The sequence below is a fragment of the Quercus robur genome, chromosome 11 (assembly GCF_932294415.1).
Source record: "Quercus robur chromosome 11, dhQueRobu3.1, whole genome shotgun sequence".
Taxonomy (NCBI): domain Eukaryota; kingdom Viridiplantae; phylum Streptophyta; class Magnoliopsida; order Fagales; family Fagaceae; genus Quercus; species Quercus robur.
Window position 1 is genome coordinate 3,343,902 of NC_065544.1, and position 13,948 is coordinate 3,357,849.

The 13,948-nt window shown below is 32.3% G+C and overlaps 1 long non-coding RNA gene across 1 annotated transcript; it reads right to left on the reverse strand.

Annotated features, from left to right (window-relative positions):
* Positions 1-10,926: 10,926 nt before the first annotated feature.
* LOC126707211 (uncharacterized) lies at positions 10,927-13,196 on the reverse strand. Its single transcript, XR_007648863.1, has 2 exons — positions 13,035-13,196; positions 10,927-11,206 (listed from the first exon to the last, which is right to left on the reverse strand). It is a non-coding gene; the product is annotated as an uncharacterized LOC126707211 (long non-coding RNA).
* Positions 13,197-13,948: the final 752 nt, after the last annotated feature.

Consider the following 13,948-nt stretch of genomic DNA (forward strand, 5'->3'; position numbering starts at 1 on the left):
ACCCTTTGACATTCCGTCACAAAAAGGGGGAGTTTGAGTAGTTTTGAGCTCTTGTAGAGTTTTGCTTTTAGGGGGAGAGTATTTTTTTGGTTGGGATATTCATGTTAGGGTGAGTTACTTTTATTGCTTTATATGTTTCTTGTTTTTAACTGTTTATTGATTTATATTTATGAGTTTTTCATTTATATATATCTTTATTGTTTCTTGTTTGAAATCAAGAATTTATTTTGTTTACTTGTATTTTTCACATGCGGTTATGCATTTTGTTTAGTGTTTCAGGAAATATACAAGTTGATTCAATTGAGCTGCTGTCTACACTTGCAATTGATGGATAGTAGTTAGGATTGAGTTTGTTTTATGAGCATTTGTTTTGTAAAGAGCTTTTCTTTGTTAACTTTGAGCTTCTAGTTGTGTTTTGTCACGGATTGCCAAAGGGGGAGTTTGTTAGGTTCTAAAGACTTAGGTTTTTATGTATTTAGAACTCTAATGTGTATTGTTGGTAAACCATGATCAAAACAATGTGTTTAGTAGTGTTTTATACTTGCTCAAAGTTGTATCTTTTATGTAAAGTTGGAATCGAGCTAATGCAGAAGTTACTGTGCATTTCGGTCTAGCCGATCGATCGAAACTTAGGCTCAATTGATCGAATCTCGGGAAGAATGTGTTTTTCTGTAGATTTCCAACTCAGCCCTAGTCTGTTTTAAAACGTTTAGGATTTTCTAATTTGTCCTAAGTATAAAAGGCAAACCCTAGCCACGTTTTAGTGTTGCTCATATTGCTATTTGTGTAAATCTCTTGTGAGATCTAGTGGAGCTTTCCTTTACACAAACTTAGGGTTTTCAAGGAGGAGATATTATCTACACCTTGATGATCAACTCAGTTGCTGCCATTGAAGTTTAAAGAAACACAAGCGGGTGTGCTTGTATCTGGTGGTGAATCTAAGAAAGAAGGAGTCTGTGGATTCAGATCTTGTACGTGATTGTGTCAGTAAGTTCTACTGGTGGGTAGCAATAAGAAGTCGAGTGTGGGGGCTTGTAAGTCTTATTGTATGAATTTCAATTCTTTCAAGATAGTGGATTCAAGTTTACCTTAAGGATAGTGTAGACACCCCATTTTACAACTTGCATTTAACCAATCGGTAGATCTTCAGATTTGTGATACAAAACAAATCTTGATGCTTTAACAATCATAATGGTATGTCATAGGTTTTGATCGGGCCACTTGATCAAAAGTTATCATACAAACAACTTTCAATCATCATGACTCGCCTGTACGATGGGCCTGATCACATCCTCTTCTAAATACTTAATTTTGATTGGTTCTCACAAGAATTAATTTGAAATTAATTAAGTGTGATTTTTGATTGGATTTCATTTTTTTTAAAGAAATAATATAAAAAATGTTTTTCTTTATGGCATCTTATCTGCTCTGTTTTTTTTTTTTTTTTTTTTTTTTTTTTTTTTTTTTTTTTTAAAAAAAAAATTCTTGAGATATGATCCATGAGAAATTCAAAAAAAAAAAAAAAAAAGCTCAAAAAACGTCATTATCTTCAGCAGTAACTTGAATTGCATTTTTGGTCAGAAAAACGTTGAAATTTGGATTTCTCTATTTCAATAAAAGTTGTAGAGAATTAAATTTCCTTTCCAAAAACATCAATCCCAAATCGATTGGAATTTTGAGCAGAAAGTTATGGCCAAAATACGAAACAGGTGCAGAAGATAACACAAATTCAGCATTATCTTCAATTTTCTCTCATAATTTCAAATGGGTTCAACAACAAATCTGTTCAAGCCTATCTAATAGACTTATCCTTTCCCTTTGCTTCAAGGAAACCTAAAAGTTTTTCAAAATTCTTACAAATTTTCAACAAAACCCATCAAGGTTTTCATACTTTATTTAAAAATTTTCAAAAAATAAAATTCTTAAAACTTGACAAGGTTTGTGAACAAAATCTTCAAAAAACCCAACAAGGTTTGTCAAACTCAAAACAAGGTTTTCACGACTTTCTCAAAAAATCAAACAAAATTTTCAGAAAATTTTAGCATCTATCTCAAAAAACCAGACAAGTTTTTCTAATAAAATTCTCAAAACCCGACAAGGTTTGTGAACAAAATTTTCAAAAAAAAACCCAACAAGGTTTGTCAACAATTTTTCAAAACAAGGTTTTCATGACTTTCTTGAAAAATCAAAAAATATTTTCAAAAAGTTTTAGCATCTTTTTCAAAAGTTGAGGAAAATCCTGCAAGATCTTCAAACATCTCTCAGAAAAAGAACGCTTGACAATGCTACACAGTTTTCACAAAAACCCAACAAGGTTTTTATCAAATTTCCAAAAGACATGACAAGATCATTCCAGGAATGCCCAACATGTTTTCACAAATACAAATTTTGATAAGAATATCAAAATTTTCAAGAGAAAATTCAACAAGATTTTCAACAAGTTTCAAGTTCAAAAAATTTCAAAAAACAGACATGTTTTTAGAAAATTTGCCAAGATTTTCATAAGAAAACCCAACAAGGTTTTTATCAAATTTCCAAAAGACATGACAAGATCATTCCAAGAATGCCCAACATTGTTTACAAATTTTGGTAAGAATATCAAAATTTTCAAAAGAAAATTCAACAAGATTCTCAACAAATTTCGGGTTCAAAAATTTTCAAAAAACAGACAAGTTTTTAGAAAATTTGCCAATATCTTTACAAGAAAGCCCAACAGACTTTTCAAATAAAAAAGCCCTTTTAATATAATTTACAGGTTCAAAATTTTTGAAAAAAATAATAACAAATTTTTTTGGAAAAAATTGCCAAAACATTTTGGATCAAAATTTTTTGGAAACCAAAAAGTTTCCACAACTTTAACAAATTTTCATCACACATCGGTTAAATTTCAAGTTGCAAAATTTGGTGTCTTTCTTTTACATTGACATTCGCTTTTCAGGCTCTGTCAATGAGGGGCATTCTATAGACACCCTATTTTATAACTTGCATTTAACCAACCGGTAGATCTTCAGATTTGTGATACAAAACAAATCTTGATACTCTAACAATCATAATGGTATGTCATAGGTTTTGATCGGGCCACTTGATCAAAAGTTATCATACACACAACTTTCAATGATCATGGCTTGCCTGTATGATGGGCCTGATCACATCTTATTCTAAATACTTAATTTTGATTGGTTCTCATAAGAATTAATTTGAAATTAATTAAGTGTGATTTTTGATTGGATTTCATTTTTTTTTTTAAAGAAATAATAAAAAAATGTTTTTCTTTATGGCATCTTATCTGCTCTGTTTTTTTTTTTTTTGTTTTAAAAAAAAAAAAATTCTGGAGATGTGATCCATGAGAAATTCAAAAAAAAAAAAAAAAAAATGCTCAAAAAACGTCATTATCTTCAGCAGTAACTTGAATTGCATTTTTGGTCAGAAAAACATTGAAATTTGGATTTCTCTATTTCTATAAAAGTTGTATAGAATTAAATTTCCTTTCCAAAAACATCAATCAAGAATCGATTGGAATTTTGAGCAGAAAGTTATGGCCAAAATACGAAACAGGTGCAGAAGATAACACAAATTCAGCATTATCTTCAATTTTCTCTCAAAATTTCAAATGGGTTCAACATCAAATCTGTTCAAGCCTATCTAATAGACTTATCCTTTCCCTTTTCTTCAGAAGAAGGATTTTTGAAAAATAAATTGGGTAAAGAAACAGATACAGCCTATGAAAAAATTCAAAAATGCTCAAAAGACTTTACTATTGTCAGCAGCAATTTGAAACACATTTTTGACATGGATAACATTGAAATTTGGATTTCTCTATTTCTGAAAAATTTTAGATAATTGAATTTCCTTTCAAAAAACACCCATCTTGAATCAATTGGAATTTTGAGAGGAAAATTAGAGCCAAAATACGAAGCAGGTATAGCATCATTTCAAAATTTGAATGGGGATCAACACCAAATCCATCCCCAGCTCATTTAAACAGGTTATCTCCTCCCTTAGCTTTAGAAGAAAGCTAATAACTTAGCTTTAAAGCTAAGCCATCCCTTCCCCTATAGATAGAGAAGACCTCTTCCATTTTCTAGACCTCGAATTCCCTCTAGAGAGTTAGTGAGAAAGTAGAAAAGAAAAACTATTGAACAACCATTGTTCTTACTTTGGTTGTAGTTTAGTACTTCCTTGCTTTCTCTCTAGTCCTTTAAGTGATCACTTCCCCTTTTAATTTATGCTGGTAAGTAGTTAAATTTTTTTTTTTTTAATTCTTTATACATGCTAGAATAAATGCTTACAAATCATTATTCACTTCTTTTATGCTATGCTTGGATGAACATGCCTATATGTCTTATTGGTTTTCTCTTACATGCTTAGATGAACACTTCTAGGCTAATACACAATTTTCTTTTGAATGCTTAGATGAGCACTTCTAGACTAAAACACAACTTTCTCTTTAATACTTAGATGAACATGTCTAGGTTGTTGTTTTACTTTTTTTAAATGCTTGAACAAAACATGTCAAAGTGTTTTGATTTTGTCTAGATAAACATGTCTAGGGTTTTTCCTTTACTTCTCTTCATAATTGCTTGGATGATCAAATATGCTTAAAGGTTTTATTTTTTAATTGTTTCTCTTTGCAATTATGTTGATGACAAATAACATGACAATTTTTTTTTTCCTTCACATGCTTAGATGAACATGTCTAGGCTAGGAATTCTTTATTTATATTGATCCTTTTTATGAACATGCCATTACCTTCATTTTTTTACATTAAAATTATTATCTAACAAGTTTTATTTTTATTATTATTATTATTATTATTATTTTTGTTTCTCTTTGTGTCAAATTCCCCTAATACATATTTATTTACAATTCCTGCAAATCACATGTTTATATTACATATTCTTTGTATTTGTTTGACATGACATGACATTGGCCACCTTAACCTAGGAGACCGGCTTTATCGGGCGAGATGGGTGCTTAATCCCTTCCCATCTCATAAATTAGCCTCCGAACCAAGATCAAGGGTTTTATACAATGCTCTTGTATATACAATTTTACCTTTTTTTTAGAATGTAACTAGGAAATAAAGAAATGTAATTTACTTTTCTTAGATTGTACCTAGGAAAAAAACCATTGTAAATTTTTGTTACAAAATTCGATGTAAATTGTCATATACATTAATACAATAGAAGGATTTTTCATTAAAATTTTTCTTGTTTTTCCTTTTAAATTAAATAAGTGGCGACTCCATGTAAAACCCTCAATCTAGGGGGGAGTACATTTTACAGATAGTTAGGTTAAATCCTCTCCAGGTTTTTACCGGTTTGGTTTCTTGGGTGATCATATCGTTGTGTTTTTTATCTTTCCGCTGCTTTGCATGATATGATTGTTTTGATTGTGATAACTTAGTTTTGTTAAATTGGACTAAGTAACAACTATTACCTAGGTTAATCCAATTGTGTTTTTAAGGGGTCTAAAAACCATCACCAAGTGTTTGATAAGTTGCTTATATGAGATTTTGGGTTTGATTCCTTGTTTTAATTTGCTTTAAATCTTGTGGTTCTATTAGGAGTGATTCTCAAATAATTTGGGCTAGTCTTAAAACTATAACAATTTTCTAAAGATGTCAGGGACAGATTTGAGTTAGCTACAATACATGAGTTTTAATAAATTATAAAAAAAATAAAAATCGTTTTGTGCTGAATATTTGGTGGTACATAATAGACACATAAAGGCTTCTCCCTATTTAATTTCAAGTTAATCGGATAACGTTTCTTGGACCCAACAATTTTTACAAAATGGCTAGCCTGTTGTGTATTGAATCTGAAAGTGTGATGAAAATGCTGAGATTTTGTGGAATTTACTTCAAATCTTTGTTGAATGGATTGGTTTGTAAATTCATGTGCTTTCTTTGACATGTGTTTTACTTCGTTAAGTCTAATAATAGTTTGGTTTAATCATTTAGTGCTCTAAAAGGAAACTCATGAGATATGCTACCCCTATTATGAATTGATGTGTTTTATGTTATGTTTATATGTGCACATTGCTTGCAGTGAAGAATTAAAATGCTTTGGTTTTGTGCTATGGCACTATGAGTTTTTATGCTTGTTTGGTTCTCGTTTGGGAATGGGTACTTGTCTTTGGGCAAGTTAGGCTTTAGTGCATTTGATTTGTTTTAGGAGATCCTATTTGATTTTGGAGACAAATGTGATGATAAACTTTGCGATAGGCCTTGTTATTAATAGGCTTGTTCCTTATCTTTCTAGGTTTTGAGATACTTGGTGATGGACCTAGTGACGGGATTGGTTGATTTTGTGATGCCCGGTTGAGGTAAAATTGGTTGGCTTTCCAAGGTAAGTAGCTTTTTAATGGGATTTTTGGAAAACAACTATGTTACACAAATGTTGTTTTTGGGTCAAACACATTCTGGAAAATTATATATGGATATATGTTTTCTTAAAAGTGTTGTGTTGTGACCCTATTATATATGAAAATGCATCATATTTGGTATTGCATTAGGGGAAATGCATGAATTGTTGAAATGGAAAAATTAGTATCTTTTATTTAATCTTTGATAAGGAAATCATGGATTTTGTGGTATATTGGAAAATTTAAAGATGCTTATCTTGTCTTGTGATTTGGGAAATTGATAGAAATTTCTTTTTGACAAGAATGAAGTTGAAAACCTCACAAACTTTGTGGAAGTTAGATTATTTAAGGTGTTTCTGAAATTACCTAGATATAAACTATGCATTGAAAATAATGTATACCTATGAGCTTTATGTTGTTTTAACCTTATGCCATGTGTGATTTCCCAGTGACCACCCAATTTGGTTTCCGTAGTCTTTGTGACAATAGAATCAGATTTAGGTTAGTGCCCTTTCACTTTGGATGATGCGTTCTTCCCTGCTATTGGGGAAGAGGTTCCTTGATTGTGTGTGGGTGAGGCTACTGCCCATGGGGCCAAGAGACCACATGCAAGAGAGGTCCTATTTGACGCGCTCTCTCTGTTGTTCATGAGGGGATAAAAAAACCTTGAGGGTATGAGTAAGGCTGTTGTCCATAGGGCCAAGAGTCTGCATACCAGAGAGGACAATATCATGCCAGTTGTGAATGGGTGGATCTCCTAACCGATCTATGTGGTAATGTAGTATATTTGTAATAAATTACCTCATATTAGATTTTATGAATTTGGAAATTATATTGTTGGTGCTCACAGATTTTAGTATATAGTTTCATGGTATTATTTTGAGAAACTTTGTGTTTCATCATTTAATCATTCTTGTTACATTATTATTGAAAATGATCTTGCAATATTCAATTAGCAGTATCCCAAACTAAAACGTGTTTTGCAAATCGTTTATCATCATGAACTTGCATTTCTCCCACCCCCATTAATTATGCTACTTACTAAGTTTTAGCTCATCCCACTCTCCAACAATTTTTTTAGATAAATGTGCTATTCCTTGAGCATGGAGCACATTTTATTGGAGGTGATTGGAGCATTATGCTAATTGAGAGATTTATGTTATTATTGGTTGGTGACTCAATTTACTAAATTATTCGAGCCCATAGCTAATTCTCCTGGAGGTTGGGCTCTTGAGGTTTGTTAGCCTTAGGCATGATAGGCCTAGAATTTTCTGTTGAGATTATGTATCTTAGAGAGGATCATGATTTTGTGTTTTTTTATTTGGAGCTTTGGATTTTCATGTATATTTGGAGACACATGATATGTAGTTTGTATTCCTTGTAAGTGTGTCATAGAGCTCTGACTTATATTGTGGAGAGATCAATATATTTATTTATTTTATTGATTGGAAAGAAAAAAAAAATCACTACAATACCTCTTGAAGGCTCGGTCTTTCATGCTTTGGACCTTTTTGGGTTTGGGGTGTGTCAATAGTGCACAGGAGTTATGGAAGAAGGAGGAGAAGGAGAAGCAGAAGGGGAAAGAGATGGGCATGGAGAATAATAAGAAGAGGAAGAGGAAGAAGAATAATACTAACAAGAAGAATAGGAAGGAGAAGAGCTAAGAAACCATATTCTTGATAAGCTGAGCACAGAGAAGAGCAAAAGAAGTTTCAAAATATTGGAGGTGGAGGAAGCCATCAAAGTTTGATAAGATAAAACTAAAAATAAAGACCGACAAAGATTAAAAAGGCCTAATTGGTGAGATAAATAATGCCATTGTGATCGTTAAGTCAAGTTAATTGCATGCTTTTTGTAAGAATTTGATTACATAGACCTTGACAACAGCAGTTAATAACAGTGGAGAGATTGAGTACTTGCCATAGTCACTGATGCATAGAAATGTGTAATGATCACTTTTTCAAGAGTGATGGGTGGATGATTGGAAACTACCTCTTTGGAGCAATGAAGTCTTCTCTAGGATAAAAATGCAAGTGGGAGCACTGTTCTTTGGTTCCCCTCCCCCCCACCCCCTTCCCCCCTCCTTATATGGGTAAGAAATAAGAGGCTAAGAGAACTGTTCTTTTCTATTCCCCCATAAATTTTCTTTTGAAAAAGAGAAAAGAAAAGCACGAGAATAGATAGTTTTTGCATGGAATAGAAGGATTCTCTCTTTCACGCTAAGGAAAATACTAGGACACATTATTTATCATTTTATTTCATGTATTTAACAATCTACATGCATGATAGCAAGGGTATTCGAGGGTTATTGAAATCAAGAGTTTGAGTTAAAAGTATTGTAACTCAATTGGTTGGCACCTTTTAATAAATGTTTTTAGAGTTCAAATCTTTTTGTTCGAAAATGTTGATTATAAAAAATGAAAAAAGAAAAGAAAAAAGAAATGGAGGGTTTGGGATGTAATCCAGTTCTTTTTTAATCATGACATTTTTTTTTCCTAATAATGAATGATTTAGATTATGCATGGTTTTAAAAACGGACTAGACTAGCCGATTCGACCAGTTCAATCAAGAACCGGCCTTTAATTCTGTCTAGTTATGGTTAAAAACCAGAAATGACTTAAAAACAGGAAAAATTAGAAAACCGAGAACCGGCAAGGTCGAATCGGTTAATGACCAGTTGGGGTATGTTGACTTTTCCCAGCCTAAAACTACATCGTTTTGGTTAGGAACCTAAAACTAAGCCTAACTCCTAAACACTATCAGTGTCACGCCTTTTCTCAAAGACTCAAACTGCCTGACTCTCATCTCACGATCTCGCCTCTGTGACTCTCTCACTCACCTCACTCAACTGAACTGAACTCAAGCTCTCTCTGCTAGACTACCTCACGCACCTCACTCTCTGCCACTTTTTTTTTTTTTTTTCCTTCTTGCTCTCACCCTCGCCCTTTGAGCTATGTTCTCTACTTCTCGGTGTCTAAAGTTCTGGGTAATATTCTTTTCTTTTGATTATGATTACTTGATTTTGATTTTGATTTTGTCGGATCTATGTATTTTTTTTTCATTTCTCTCGGCTTCATCAGGTAATAATTATTAATTAATATTCTTTTCTTTTGATTTTGATAATAATTTTTTTTTTTCATTCTTGGCTTCATCTTAGATTCTCAATTCATGTTCTCGGCTTCATCTCAGGTTCTCCTTTCGTGACTTCATTGGTAAGTGTTAACTTTAATTATTAGTTTACAATAACATTTTAGTTTATTTGTGATTTTGTGTACGTTGTGGATTTGATTTACAGAGCATTATTGTTTGTGAAATATAGTTTACAGAGTATTATACTATTTTTTGTGTATGTTGTGTTGATGAATTTATTTGTTGATAAAATGGTTACTGCCAGTCTAAAATTATTGACTATTGTTTGTGTATGTTGTGTTGATAAATTTATTTGTTGCTAAAATATTTGTAGCTAGTCTAAAATTGTTGAATGAAATGGAGTCTATCTCTGTACCATCTAATGAACATGCTTCTACAACCAGGTCTAATGCTAGTTCTTCATCTGTGAGAGCAAAATGTGAAAGACGGAAAAAGTAGTTGTTTGTTTGAAACTTTTTTGTTATTTGAATGTAATGAACTTATTTATTTAGTTCTCTATTTGAAACTTATTTGCTATTTTCCATTTGGATATAAATGTAATGACTAATGAACTTATTTATTTGGTTTTGTTGAAAGTTTATTATGTTAAGGATGACTGTTTTGTAATGTTATTATGTTAAATTCTATAAAAAGATGTTATATACTTGTATGTTTTTTAAGGAAACATATTTATTACTATTGGTTTGTTAGTTTTAGTATATTAAAAAAATTATTAATTATTTATATAATTTAAATAAACAATAATTAAATTATTTATGACGTCATTGGTTCGACCATTGGTCGGACCTCGGTCTGACTAGAAAACCGGTAATTAGTTCCTTCACAGGTTCTTTCACCGTACCGGTTTTTAAAACCATAAGATTATGTCCTTTTATCATTCAACCAAAAAAAAAAAAAAAAACCCTTAAAATAAAACTCACATCACAACGTTTTAAAGTGAACAATTTTCATTTGTACACATAATCAGAGGGTTTCTCGAGGGTTTGGAGCTGAAATGAGTTCAACTAGCACTTCTACTTGCTTTATCATTCATTGTGATTGTTATTGGTGGTGTGCTTAATTTATTGTTACTGTTGTTATTGTTGTTGCTTTCATTGTCATGGTTCTAGTTTTCACCTTCTAAATCAGCCTCTATTAGTGAACACGATTGAAAATTCAAGGTTATTGAAGGTTATTGCAATTCAAGCAATACTCACATGACTTTCCATATATGTTGTCACACCCCAAACCCAAAAAGGGCCAAAGCATGAGAAATACATCCCAAGGGTACTTGTAGATTTTTCCTTTTTGGCAAATCAAACTCTAGGAGATCTTTATTTTCCTTTCTTTTCCACAAGATAAGAATATATAACCATACTAAAATCTCAACATTACAAGTCAGAGCTCTATAACACATTTAAGAACAATAACTAAAAATCATGTGCCTCCACATAATACACGAATATATTACAAAACTCTAATTAAATTACACAAAGTCACAATCTTATCAAGAATAAGGACCTTAACATCGAGTCTAGGCCTACCATGCCAAAGGCTAACAAACCTCAAGCGACCCACCTCCAATAAAATTAATAAAGGTCTCGTTGAACATAGCAAGATCGAGTCACCAACCATTTACAGCAAAAGTCTCAGAATTTAACATAGCACTCTAATCATCACGAAAGAAGTAAGCTCCAAACCCAATGTATAGCTAATAAATTTGAAAAACTGTTAGAGGATGGGATGAGCTAATTCCCAGTAAGTAGCATAATTAATGGGGGTGGGGGAAATGTAAGTTTCATGATAATGAACAGTTTACAAAACATGTTTTAGTTTGGGAAATTGCTAACTGAATATTGGAAGATCATTTTCAATAATAATGTAACAAAAATGATTAAATGATGAAACACAAAATTTCTCAAAATAATACCATGAAACTATATATTATAATCTGTGAGCACTAATAATATAATTCCAAAGCCATAAAATCCAACATACGGTAATTTATCACAAATATACCACACTACCACATAGACCGGTCAGGGGATCCACCCATTCACAATTAACATGATATTGTCCTCTTTGGTAAGCAGACTCTTGGCCCCATGGATAGCAGCCTCACCCATACCCTTAAGGTTTTTCTCTCTCCCCTATGGGTAGTAGAGAGAGCGCATTAAATAGGACCTCTCTTGCATGTGGTCTCTTGGCCCCATGGGCAACAACCTCAACTACACACAATCAAGGAACCTCTTCCCCCCATAGGTAGTAGAGAAGAACATGTCATCCAAAGTGAAAGGGCACTGACTTGGATTTGATTCCGTTGTCACAAAGACTATGAAAACCAAATCGGGTGATCACCGGGAAATCACACATGGCATGGTGTTAAAACCACATAATGCTCACAAGCTACGTTACTTTGAAATACATAGTTTATATCCAAGTAGTTTTAGAAAAACCTTAAATAATCTAACTTCCACAAAGTTTGTAAGGTTTTTGACTTCATCCTAGTCAAAAAGATTTTCTATCAATTTCCCTCATAACAAGACAAGATAAACATCTTTAAATTTTCTAATATACCATAAAATCCATGATTTCCCTATCAAAGATTAAATAAAATATGCTCATTTTTCCATATCAACAATTCATGCATTTCCCCAAATGCAATATTAAATAAGATGCATTTTCATATATATAATCATACACACACACACACACACACACACACACACACACACATATATATATATATATATATTAAGGTTACAATACAATAGTTTTTAGGAAAATATAGTTTCCATAAATAGTTTCTAAAAGCATGTCTAACCCAAAAACAACATTTATACAGCATGGTTATTTTTCAAAATGCCATTAAAAAACTATTTACCTTGCAACCAACAGAAAGCCTAATTCTCCAAGCTCCAAAGGAGATTAGTTAGAACCTCAACAATATCAAGCAAACCTAACACAATAAGCATAAAACTTAAATTTGTATCTAGCTACAATTTAGGAATTGCCAAATATGCACTTAATTAGGCAAGCCTAGTATTTAACCTCATCAATAACATATTCCTCTTCCAAAGTTTCTCAACAAATTAATTCACAAGGCATAAACTCTAATTTATAAATTTAACTCATTTAATATCATCTCCAACATTATGACTAGCTTCCATAAGATTTACACAACATCATCAGGAGACCCATGTAAGCAAAATCAAAATATCCTTCAAGACTAGAAATTTTGAACTTCAACTAACTCCAAATAAACCCAATAACAATGGAAAAAAATTAAATTTACCAACCATCACATGTTATAACTCAAAACTCCTAAATTTCCACCATAAATAAACCTTAGATAGTCATCATTAACACAAACCATAAACCCACTCATCAAATAATTCCACCAATACAAAACCCATACATATAAACACAAAAATATCACTTCCAATGCTCATAAATCACATGGGTATCATTATTAAAGCTTAGATAAAAATATAACCTCAAGCAAAATATAAATTCACCAAAAGGATTAGAAATTTTACCTCAAATAAAAGATGAAGTTGCTTAGAGGTTCCTAAGGATTTTCTGGTGACATTGTTGGAAAAATGATGGTGGAGATGGTGGCATGGAGCTACTGGTGGGAGAGTGTGAGGTAGTGGAGAGGAGTGTTAGAAAAAAAATGAAAAAGAAGAAAAAGAAAGAAAGGATAAGTAAGGAGCTTGGCCGGTCAAAGATAAAGAGATGAGTTAAATTGACTGGTGGGGAATGATGTGGTAGGTGGGACGAGTGTGGTCCCAAAAATATCCAACCAAAACCTTTTCTTTTTTTTTTTTTTTTTTTGGGTCTGACTGGGACATTACATATGTAGTAAGCCTGAGCATCAGATTGGACTCTAGCAGCCACTACTTGATGCTTTTCTGGACCAGCAGTATTTCTGAATCCCATGGCTTTGGCTACAAAGCCTTCTCTTAGAGCCGCTGCAACAGATATTTACAACCAATTTTGTGTCATTTCATTTCTGTTGAACCTCTTTTCACAATCAGTCATTAATTAGTTTCCAAAATTCTCTTCTTTTCACAATTTAATGTTATTTTATGTTATTAAGCAGCCAAATGTGTATGACTAACCTCATTAGATGGCTTCTAAATACATATATGTTGATGAAGTGCAAATTTTCAGTCTTGTAAGTTCGTCTAGATGGAGCTGGGTCCTCGTCACTATCTCTACAAATGTGGAACAATGGCTCCCTTAAGATGGTCACCAATGTGGTGTCTGCTACCATGCCTTCGATGCCAAAGTCAATATATAGAAGTTTTTAGAGAAAAATAAGAGAGGACTGAATATCTGAGTATCTATGAATACTTTTTGATGGGTCTATGTACTTGATTTGTCTCTGATCGAAGTGTATATATACAGCTTCATGGTTCCTAGCTGTTAGGGGCCTTAATTGTGACTT